Source organism: Bombina bombina, chromosome 6, assembly GCF_027579735.1.
Source record: "Bombina bombina isolate aBomBom1 chromosome 6, aBomBom1.pri, whole genome shotgun sequence".
Taxonomy (NCBI): Eukaryota; Metazoa; Chordata; class Amphibia; order Anura; family Bombinatoridae; genus Bombina; species Bombina bombina.
Window position 1 is genome coordinate 468554556 of NC_069504.1, and position 12437 is coordinate 468566992.

At 39.4% G+C, this 12437-nt stretch overlaps 1 long non-coding RNA gene across 1 annotated transcript; it reads left to right on the plus strand.

Annotated features, from left to right (window-relative positions):
- On the plus strand, positions 1 to 2807 carry LOC128663098 (uncharacterized). The gene is made up of 2 exons (XR_008402831.1): positions 1 to 499; positions 582 to 2807. It is a non-coding gene; the product is annotated as an uncharacterized LOC128663098 (long non-coding RNA).
- Positions 2808 to 12437: the final 9630 nt, after the last annotated feature.

Genomic DNA, 12437 nt, shown 5'->3' on the forward strand with positions numbered 1-12437 from the left:
GTAATTACTCAAGCCGTGTACTCACCATATCCGGAAAGAAATTCATTTATCAGGTAAGCATACATTTTGTTTTTGGAGGAGCCAGTCTGTAAAAGTGATGGGTGTAGTTTGGCCATTAAAAAATATTTGCAGCAAATGCTGTTCAGCTTTTTGAAACGTGCTCACATTTTGACATGTAGATTTTTGAGATACAAAAGTCTAACAATTTGTGGATTAGGAGTGTGCTTTTTTTTTTTTGCTTGTTTAAATTCAAAGCTTCTTTAGATCATTGTCCACTATATCACAGTATTAGTGGTAGGACTGTTTGGTTTCTGCTTTAGGTGTATCTCAATGGTCTTTTGTATATAAAAAACGGCATAATCAGCCCAACTCTGCTTGTCAAATAGATTTATATAAATATTTTGTTTCGGTTTAATTTTTATTTATTTTCAGAATCAGTATAATCTTGCAAGGGCACAGCAATCCTACAAATCGCTAGTACAGATCCATGAGAAGAATGGTAAGTCAGTGTCCAGGGTGGGGGGGGTGCATCTGTGTTTGATACGGTTTTCTAAATAACTGCCATTTTTCCTTTCTTTCAGGTTGGTACACTCCTCCAAAAGAAGATGGATAAATTGGAAGGCTTTTTGGACCAAGATGCCACATTTTTTTCCAATTCTTTCCAGAGCAAATAAGATTGCCCTTCTGGTCCTCTGTACAGCATACATTAGCAACTAGATAATAGGATTATCAGACCTAATTATCAGTTTTGTATATTAGACCACGTCTGCTTCTCTTGATATGAGATACAGCTGCCTTTACTGATGGGGGAAAAAGGCCACTCCAAATATTTTAACTTCCTATTTAAATTGGGCGATATAGCTTAATTTCATCCATTCCACTTTTATTAGACTATTGTAAATTGCTTTCACATTTATTTGTTTTGTTTTTTTGTATTTTTCTTTTGTAGGATTTGGTCTGCAAAAAAATTTGTATAGTATGGTTTCATTTAAAGCTCAACATCATTAAGAATGCAGTTTTAAAATTGTTCAACATAGATGACTTTAGCTCTCAAATAGTAAAACCAATAAATACAAAATCAAAATTGTAGAATTGCCAAATTTAACGAGGGATGAGTATAGCTTACAAAGCCATTAATTTCACTGTATCAGAACATGTAAGCTATTTTAGGTTATCTAAGTATTTTTTTGTTTTAATAAGGTAAGTTGATGGCAGCCATTGGCTTACATTTATAATGGAATTTCCCCTTCCATTAAAGATAAATATTTTTGGGAATTTTTTTCCAGGATTTATGGAAGTTTTTGGGGTTGCCCATTCTGTTTACTGATAGTACTTGTGTGTCTGTGTGTTCCTGCTTATCCCTTAACTCTTACTAATGGGAATGGGCGTATAAGATTAGAGGAATACACACAAATGCCATGGTGACAAACATTGTTTGGAAATATGCTTATTTAAGGCTTGATTTCAGAAAGTGTCAGCCATTTTGTCTGAATCTATAATCTGTCTTAATGGGGGTTTTTTTTTTTTGAGGATTCCTTCTTAGACAGGGCAGAAAAAGAGCACATAGTTTCCATGATCACATAGACCATCTTTCACCCTCCCTCTCCTAGCTAAGTTGTACTTTTTGATTATTTCTCCAAGAGGGCATCACTGATGCTTTAATTTAATACTAGAATTTTTTTCCGCCTAGTGTTGCATTTTATTAACGGGTTGTTGCAATTGTTCTTTGATCTAATGCAAAGGATTTGGAATATAATCAAAATATCAAGTAGAACAGTTCATTTATTACAAACCAAGTTGACGTGAAAAACAGATTTCTTGGTGAATTAGACTGCTGCAGGTTCATGAGCACATTTAATCACCGTAATACTGTGCTCACATAATTTTCTGACACTTTCAGGCTTATTAGTTTTAACACCTTGCCAGATCACTTGTCTGTATTTAGCTAAAGCTTGAATATTGCAATGTAAAAATTAAAATAAGCTTGGAGATCAAGCTAGTTAATCGCTGTGGTGTGTTTAATGGGGTAAAATTTCCTGGTTAAGTGTGTGGTCTGTAAATAATAAAATAAAAAAAAGTAAAAAAAATAAAGAATAAATAGATATTGGCATTCCCTCCTAAAAGGGGTGCATGACAAAATTGTTAAACACCTTTAATAGGTTTCCTCTGATCAGTTAAATAAGGCTAGCCTATTGAGAAAATCAAGGTTAAGTTTCTCTGTGTTTTACTGTGTATGCCAATGATATTCATACATTGCAAGGCTGGGCACTTTTTAAATACTGTGGCCCTCTTTTTGTAACTTATAAGATTATTTTATACAAAGATTTAGCCCATTTTACATAACGCTGCCCCCTCCTGTCTTTTTTTGTTTTTGTTCCTTTTTGGCATGCTGATCAGATTAACTTATAACTGTTCTTCTATACTTTTTCCAACATGAAATTCTGTTCTGCCCTGTTAATATCTGAAGTTTGGCTTTAGGTTACATTTTTGGAAAGAACAATTTAAAGACTTGCAGCACCATGTTAGAGCCTTTGTCATCACAAAACTATTTTGTTGGCTTGTTCATATGTGTTCATGATCCTTTAAGGACTTTGATTCAGAGAGGCCTTAATGGAAAGGCAGCAACATTTTCATTACCTTTTGTAGATGAGCTGAAAACTATCTGTTGACTTCTGTTGGGATAAAAGATTGCTGAAATGGCATGCTTTTTGTTTTGGATTTTTTTTCATTGCAGAACTATTTGGCAATGTACAGTAATCTGTAAACTTGCATCAAGTTTATGATTAAAGAACCATTTTAAGAAATAACCTGTCCTGAGTTATCAATGTTTTTCAAGGTCCTTACTGGAAGTTTTTTTTTTTTTTTTTCCATACACAATAATAAAGAAACTGATTCTATTGAAACAGCTGATGTGAGGTTTAAATACACACACAATTTCATTTTAAACTGCCTGTAAAGTATAAAATGTGTGGCTATATCGATTGCTTCTGTTGTAACATTTTATTTTGAGCACATGTAAGGATCCATGATCTCTGTAATAAAATTATTTTAACTAATTGAATTTGAGCAGAAAATCTCCAATTAAGAATCAAATATGACAAAGTAACCGTAAAAGGTAAATTAGACCCAAAATATTTCTTTTGTGATTGAGAGCATGCCGTTTTAAACAACTTTCCAATTTTTCTCTTATTGAATTTGCTTTATTCTTGTATCCTTTGTTTGAAGAAGCAGCAATGATTACTGGGAGTTAGCTAAACACTACCAATCAGTAGCTCCTGAGCCTACCCAGGTATCATTTAAAACGGATACCAAGAGAACAAAACTAATTGTATAATAAAAGTAAATTAGAAAGTTGTTTAAAATCATATGCTTTGTCTGAATCATGAAAGAAAAGACATGGGTTGTATGTCCTTTTTAATCCTCAGATGGTATCTATCTAAAATGACTGGCTTTATACTACAGAAGGTCTTATTAAAGGAACACTAAACTCCAAAATTAAACTTTTCATGATAGAACATGCAATTGTAAACAACTTTTCTTCTGTTATGTGTGATCAGTCCACGGGTCATCATTACTTCTGGGATATAACTCCTCCCCAACAGGAAATGCAAGAGGATTCACCCAGCAGAGCTGCATATAGCCCCTCCCCTCTACGTCACTCCCAGTCATTCTCTTGCACCCAACGACTAGATAGGATGTGTAAGAGGACTATGGTGATTATTCTTAGTTTTTATGACTTCAATCAAAAGTTTGTTATTTTACAATGGCACCGGAGTGTGTTATTGCCTCTCTGGCAGAGTTTGAAGAAGAATCTACCAGAGTTTTACTATGATTTTAGCCGGAGTCGTTAAGATCATATTGCTGTTCTCGGCCGTCTGAGGAGAGGTAAAGCTTCAGATCAGGGGACAGCGGGCAGATGAATCTGCATAGAGGTATGTAGCAGTTTTTATTTTCTGACAATGGAATTGATGAGAAAATCCTGCCATACCGATAATATGTCATGTATGTATACTTTACTCACTGGAATTACTCTGTAAAAAGTACATTAAACCTTTAATAGGTATTAATTATGTTAAACGTTTTTGCTGGAATGTAGAATCGTTTGCATTTACTGAGGTACTGAGTGAATAAATGTTTGGGCACTATTTTTCCACTTGGCAGTTGTTTATTCTAATTGTGACAGTTTCGTTTCTCTCTCACTGCTGTGTGTGAGGGGGAGGGGCCGTTTTTTTGGCGCTCTTTGCTACGCATCAAAAATTTCCAGTCAGTTACTCATTGTATTTCCTGCATGATCCGGTTCATCTCTACAGAACTCAGGGGTCTTCAAAACTTCTTTTGAGGGAGGTAGATTCTCTCAGCAGAGCTGTGAGACTTATATATTGACTGTAATAAAAAACGTTACTCAGTAATTTTTTTTATGCTTTCAGATTTAATTGATTTTGCTTTGCTAATGGGAACAGACCTTTGCTAAATTGTGTTGTTTACAAGGATTGATGCTATAACTGTTTTTCAGTTCGTTATTTCAACTGTCATTTAATCGTTTAGTGCTTCTTTGAGGCACAGTACGTTTTTTTGTTAAATAAGACTGTAGCCAAGTTGCAAGTTTAATTGCGAGTGTGTTAAACATGTCTGATTCAGAGGAAGATACCTGTGTCATTTGTTCCAATGCCAAGGTGGAGCCCAATAGAAATTTATGTACTAACTGTATTGATGCTACTTTAAATAAAAGCCAATCTGTACAAATTGAACAAATTTCACCAAACAGCGAGGGGAGAGTTATGCCGACTAACTCACCTCACGTGTCAGTACCTGCATCTCCCGCCCGGGAGGTGCGTGATATTGTTGCGCCCAGTACATCTGGGCGGCCATTACAGATAACATTACAAGATATGGCTACTGTTATGACTGAAGTTTTGGCTAAATTACCAGAACTAAGAGGCAAGCGTGATCACTCTGGGGTGAGAACAGAGTGCGCTGATAATACTAGGGCCATGTCTGATACTGCGTCACAGCTTGCAGAGCATGAGGACGGAGAGCTTCATTCTGTGGGTGACGGTTCTGATCCAAACAGATTGGATTCAGATATTTCAAATTTTAAATTTAAACTGGAGAACCTCCGGGTATTACTAGGGGAGGTTTTAGCGGCTCTGAATGATTGTAACACAGTTGCAATACCAGAGAAAATGTGTAGGTTGGATAAATATTTTGCGGTACCGGCGAGTACTGATGTTTTTCCTATACCTAAGAGACTTACTGAAATTGTTACTAAGGAGTGGGATAGACCCGGTGTGCCATTCTCACCCCCTCCAATATTTAGAAAAATGTTCCCAATAGACACCACCACACGGGACTTATGGCAAACGGTCCCTAAGGTGGAGGGAGCAGTTTCTACCTTAGCTAAGCGTACCACTATCCCGGTTGAGGATAGCTGTGCTTTTTCAGATCCAATGGATAAAAAACTAGAGGGTTACCTTAAGAAAATGTTTGTTCAACAAGGTTTTATATTGCAACCCCTTGCATGCATCGCGCCGGTCACGGCTGCTGCAGCATTCTGGATTGAATCTCTGGAAGAGAACATTAGTTCAGCTACGCTGGACGATATTACGGACAGGCTTAGAGTCCTTAAACTAGCTAATTCTTTCATTTCAGAAGCCGTAGTACATTTAACTAAGCTTACGGCTAAGAATTCAGGATTCGCCATTCAGGCACGCAGAGCACTGTGGCTAAAATCCTGGTCAGCTGATGTTACTTCTAAATCTAAGTTGCTTAATATACCTTTCAAGGGGCAGACCTTATTCGGGCCCGGGTTGAAGGAGATTATCGCTGACATTACAGGAGGTAAAGGCCATGCCCTGCCTCAGGACAAAGCCAAAGCTAAGACTAGACAGTCTAATTTTCGTTCCTTTCGTAATTTCAAAGCAGGAGCAGCATCAACTTCCTCTGCACCAAAACAGGAAGGAGCTGTTGCTCGCTACAGACAAGGCTGGAGACCTAATCAGTCCTGGAACAAGGGCAAGCAGGCCAGGAAACCTGCTGCTGCCCCTAAGACAGCATGAATCGAGGGCCCCCGATCCGGGACCGGATCTGGTGGGGGGCAGACTTTCTCTCTTCGCCCAGGCTTGGGCAAGAGATGTTCAGGATCCCTGGGTGCTAGAGATCATATCTCAGGGATACCTTCTGGACTTCAAATCTTCTCCCCCAAGAGAGAGATTTCATCTGTCAAGGTTGTCAACAAACCAGATAAAGAAAGAAGCGTTTCTACGCTGCGTACAAGATCTTTTATTAATGGGAGTGATCCATCCGGTTCCGCGGTCGGAACAAGGACAAGGGTTTTACTCAAATCTGTTTGTAGTTCCCAAAAAAGAGGGAACTTTCAGGCCAATCTTGGATTTAAAGATCCTAAACAAATTCCTAAGAGTTCCATCCTTCAAAATGGAAACTATTCGGACAATTTTACCCATGATCCAAAGAGGTCAGTACATGACCACAGTGGATTTAAAGGATGCTTACCTTCACATACCGATTCACAAAGATCATTACCGGTATCTAAGGTTTGCCTTTCTAGACAGGCATTACCAATTTGTAGCTCTTCCATTCGGATTGGCTACGGCTCCAAGAATCTTCACAAAGGTTCTGGGTACTCTTCTAGCGGTTCTAAGACCGCGAGGAATTTCGGTAGCTCCATACCTGGACGACATTCTGATACAAGCTCCAAGCTTTCAAACTGCCAAGTCTCATACAGAGTTAGTACTGGCATTTCTAAGGTCGCATGGATGGAAGGTGAACGAAAAGAAGAGCTCTCTCTTTCCACTCACAAGAGTTCCTTTCTTGGGGACTCTGATAGATTCTGTAGAAATGAAAATTTACCTGACAGAAGACAGGTTAACAAAGCTTCAAAATGCATGCCGTGTCCTTCATTCCATTCAACACCCGTCAGTAGCTCAATGCATGGAGGTGATCGGCTTAATGGTAGCGGCAATGGACATTGTACCTTTTGCTCGCCTACATCTCAGACCTCTGCAATTGTGCATGCTAAGTCAGTGGAATGGGGATTACTCAGATTTGTCCCCTACTCTGAACCTGGATCAAGAGACCAGAAATTCTCTTCTATGGTGGCTTTCTCGGCCACATCTGTCCAGGGGGATGCCATTCAGCAGGCCAGACTGGACAATTGTAACAACAGACGCCAGCCTACTAGGTTGGGGCGCTGTCTGGAATTCTCTGAAGACTCAGGGATTATGGAATCAGGAGGAGAGCCTCCTTCCAATAAACATTCTGGAATTGAGAGCAGTTCTCAATGCCCTTCTGGCTTGGCCCCAGTTATCAACTCGGGGGTTCATCAGGTTTCAGTCGGACAACATCACGACTGTGGCTTACATCAACCATCAGGGAGGGACAAGAAGCTCCCTAGCAATGATGGAAGTATCAAAGATAATTCGCTGGGCAGAGTCTCACTCTTGCCACCTGTCAGCAATCCACATCCCGGGAGTGGAGAACTGGGAGGCGGATTTCTTGAGTCGTCAGACTTTTCATCCGGGAGAGTGGGAACTTCATCCGGAGGTCTTTGCCCAAATACTTTGACGTTGGGGCAAACCACAAATAGATCTCATGGCGTCTCGTCAGAACGCCAAACTTCCTCGCTACGGGTCCAGATCCAGGGATCCGGAAGCAGTTATGATAGATGCCTTGACAGCACCATGGACCTTCAGGATGGCTTATGTGTTTCCACCCTTCCCGATGCTTCCTCGATTGATTGCCAGAATCAAACAGGAGAGAGCATCAGTGATTCTAATAGCACCTGCATGGCCACGCAGGACTTGGTATGCAGATCTAGTGGACATGTCATCCTGTCCGCCTTGGTCTCTACCTCTAAGACAGGACCTTCTGATTCAGGGTCCATTCAAATATCAAAACCTAACTTCTCTGAAGCTGACTGCTTGGAAATTGAACGCTTGATCTTATCAAAGCGTGGTTTTTCTGAGTCAGTTATTGATACCTTAATACAGGCTAGGAAGCCTGTTACTAGAAGGATTTACCATAAAATATGGCGTAAATACTTATATTGGTGCGAATCCAAAGGTTACTCTTGGAGTAAGGTTAGGATTCCTAGGATATTGTCTTTTCTACAAGAAGGTTTAGATAAGGGTTTATCGGCTAGTTCTTTAAAGGGACAGATCTCAGCTCTGTCCATTTTGTTGCACAAGCGTCTGTCAGAAAATCCAGACGTCCAGGCCTTTTGTCAAGCTTTAGCTAGGATCAAGCCTGTGTTTAAAACTGTTGCTCCACCATGGAGTTTAAACCTGGTTCTTAACGTTTTACAAGGAGTACCGTTTGAACCCCTTCATTCCATTGACATTAAACTGTTATCTTGGAAAGTTCTATTTTTAATGGCTATTTCTTCGGCTCGGAGAGTCTCTGAGTTATCAGCTCTACATTGTGATTCTCCTTATTTGATTTTTCATTCGGATAAGGTAGTTCTGCGTACAAAACCTGGGTTCTTACCTAAGGTAGTCACTAACAGGAATATCAATCAAGAGATCGTTGTTCCTTCCTTGTGTCCGAATCCTTCTTCAAAGAAGGAACGTCTTCTGCACAATCTGGATGTAGTTCGTGCCCTCAAGTTCTATTTGCAGGCAACTAAGGAATTTCGACAAACGTCTTCCCTGTTTGTCGTGTACTCTGGGCAGAGGAGAGGTCAGAAGGCTTCGGCTACTTCTCTCTCCTTCTGGCTTCGTAGCATAATTCGTTTAGCCTATGAGACTGCTGGACAGCAGCCTCCTGAAAGAATTACAGCTCATTCTACTAGAGCTGTGGCTTCCACTTGGGCCTTTAAGAATGAGGCCTCTGTTGAACAGATTTGCAAGGCTGCAACTTGGTCTTCGCTCCATACTTTTTCCAAATTTTACAAATTTGACACTTTTGCTTCTTCGGAGGCTATTTTTGGGAGAAAGGTTCTTCAGGCAGTGGTTCCTTCTGTATAATGAGCCTGCCTAGCCCTCCCGTCATCCGTGTACTTTTGCTTTGGTATTGGTATCCCAGAAGTAATGATGACCCGTGGACTGATCACACATAACAGAAGAAAACATAATTTATGCTTACCTGATAAATTCCTTTCTTCTGTTGTGTGATCAGTCCACGGCCCGCCCTGTTTTTTTAAGGCAGGCAAATATTTTCTAAATTATACTACAGTCACCTCTTCACCCTTGGTTTCTCCTTTCTCGTTGGTCCTTGGTCGAATGACTGGGAGTGACGTAGAGGGGAGGAGCTATATGCAGCTCTGCTGGGTGAATCCTCTTGCATTTCCTGTTGGGGAGGAGTTATATCCCAGAAGTAATGATGACCCGTGGACTGATCACACAACAGAAGAAAGGAATTTATCAGGTAAGCATAAATTATGTTTTTTTTACTTGCTTCCAATATTAAAATGCGTACAATTTCCTTCCATAAGGCAGGGAGAGTCCACAACTTAATTCCTTACTGTTGGGAAATTCAAAACCTGGCCACCAGGAGGAGGCAAATACACCCCAGCCAAAGGCTTACATATCCCTCCCACTTCCCCTATCCCCCAGTCATTCTTTGCCTTTCGTCACTATAGGAGGTACCAGAGAAATGTCAGATTTTGGATAATCTTGTAATGGGTGTGTTCCCTTGAAGAAAGGACTGGAGTTTTTTTTTTTTCTGCGAACCCATCCAGACTGTCGCCTAACAGCTCCTGAGCAATCAGTGTTAAAGGGACACTGAACCCAAAAAAAAATATTAATTTTGTGATCCAGCTAGAGCATGAAATTTTAAGCAACTTTCTAATTTACTGCTGTTATCAAATTTTCTTCATTCTCTTGGTATCTTTATTTGAAATGCAAGAATGTAAGTTTAGATGCCGGCCCATTTTTGGTGAACAACCTTGGTGGTGGTTACGGATTGGTGGATAAAGTCATCCACCAATAAAAAGTGCTATCCAGAGATCTGAACCAAAAAAAGCTTAGATGCCTTTTTCAAATAAAGATAGCAAAATAACAAACAATTTGAAAATAGGAGTAAATTAGAAAGTTGCTTAAAATTGCATGCTCTATCTGAATAACAAAAGAAAAAATTTGGGTTCAGTGTCCCTTTTAAGTTTCACTGCTTGCTGATACACACTCAAGTCCATGTCAGAAGCATTGCTGCAAGACTGTCACACTTGAGAGGCTGTGCCTATTCCACAGCATGAATCCTGGAGGTAAGACAGTTTATATTTACACTTTTGCTATACAAGGTTAGTGTGGCTCCTTTATGCCTCGTTAGGATCAAGGGTTAATATCTCCTTCATGGAGACTATTTGAACAAATGTTTTTTTTTTTTTTTATAACTTCTTTAATGTGAGTTTTTTGGGCTCATAGACTCTGTGCTTTTGGTTTGGAACAAACCGGTTTCACTTTCGTTTTTGAGTGTTGCGCAGCTCATAGCTTAGCACCTTTTTTTCATAGCAGGGGAAGTCCTGTCCTACGCTCCACGTGACTGGATGTGGTCTTTACATTTCCTTCGATCCTGCTGCGGACATCACTCCTAAGGAGAGCGTTCTCACTGTTTGCTGTCTGGGTCTAGGAGGTGGTGAGTGCCCCAGTCATTGGGATTATAAAGGTGCCGTTTTTTTTAATAAAAGCTTTTACTTTTTGTCTGTCCATCTGTGAATATATATTAGCTATGGAGGACTCTGATACTACATTAGGTTTCGCTCCTTCTGTACTGATTAAGAATTCCTGTTTATATTGTGAGGAGGCCGTGGTTTGCCCGCCTGCTCAATTTTGTTCCATTTGCCTAAGCACTGTTCTAATTTCTTTCATGTAATTGGCAAGAGTCCATGAGCTAGTGACGTATGGGATATACATTCCTACCAGGAGGGGCTAAGTTTCCCAAACCTCAAAATGCCTATAAATACACCCCTCACCACACCCACAATTCAGTTTTACAAACTTTGCCTCCCATGGAGGTGGTGAAGTAAGTTTGTGCTAGATTTCTACGGTGATATGCGCTTCGCAGCAGGCTGAAGCCCGGTTTTCCTCAGAGTGCAGTGAATGTCAGAGGGATGTGAAGAGAGTATTGCCTATTTGAATACCATGGTCTTCCTCTAGGAGATCTATTTCATAGGTTCTCTGTTATCGGTCGTAGAGATTTCTTCTCCTACCTCCCTTTTCAGATCGACGATATACTCTTATATACCATTACCTCTGACTCGTTTCAGTACTGGTTTGGCCATCTACTATATGTAGTTGAGTGTCTTAGGGTAAGTAAGTCTTATTTGATTTATGACACTCTAAGCTATGGTTTGGCACTTTATATGTAAAGTTCTAAATATATGTTTTAAACTTATATTTGCCATGATTCAGGTCAATCAGTGTTCCTTCTTTCAGACTGTCAGTTTCATTTTTTGGGAAAATGCATATGAATAAAATATTTTTCTTACCTTAAAATTTTCAATTGACTTTTTTCTTCTAAATTGCGGGCTAATAGGCTCGCGGGTGCAGAAAATAGTAGAATTTATTGCGTCATTTTTGGCGCGAGAATGAAGTCATTTCCGGCATCATAGTTGACGCCGGACGTTTTCACGTAGTTGCGTCATTTTTTACTCGTGTTTTGTTGCAGACGTTTTTGGCGTCAAAAAATGTGGGCATCATTCTTGGCACCAGTTTTTTCACATTATTTCAGTCTCACTTTTTAGTTGCTTCTGGTTTTTAGAGGCTTGTTTTGTTTTGCATTTTTTCCCATTCCTGAAACTGTCATTTAAGGAATTTGATAATTTTGCTTTATATGTTGTTTTTTTCTATTACATATTGCAAGATGTCACTACCTGACCCTGGATCAGAATCTACTTCTGGAAAGACGCTGCCTGATGTTGGTTCTACCAAAGCTAAATGCATTTGTTGTAAACTTTTGTTAACTGTTCCTCCGGCTGTAGTTTGTGTTAGTTGTCATGATAAACTATCAAACGAGGATAATATTTCCATTAGTAATAATCCATTACCTGTTGTTGTTCCATCAACATCTAATGTTCAGGATGTTCCTGTTAATGTAAAAGAATTTGTTTCTAATTCTATTCGGAAGGCTCTGTCTGTTATACCTCCTTCTAGTAAACGTAAAAGGTTTTTTAAAACTTCTCATATTTCAGATGAATTTTTAAATGACCGCCATCATTCTGACTTATCTATCTCTGATGGGGATCTATCTGGTTCAGAAGATTCTGCCTCAGATATTGACACTGATAAATCTTCATATTTGTTTAAGATGGAGTTTATTCTTTATTAAAAGAAGTGTTGATTGCATTAGATATGGAGGCGTCTAGTCCTCTTGATATTAAAACTATTAAGCGTTTAAATTCGTTTTTTAAATCTCATGTAGTTATTCCAGAAGTTTTTCCAGTTCCTGATGCTATTTCAGAGGTAATTTCTAGGGAATGGAATAGT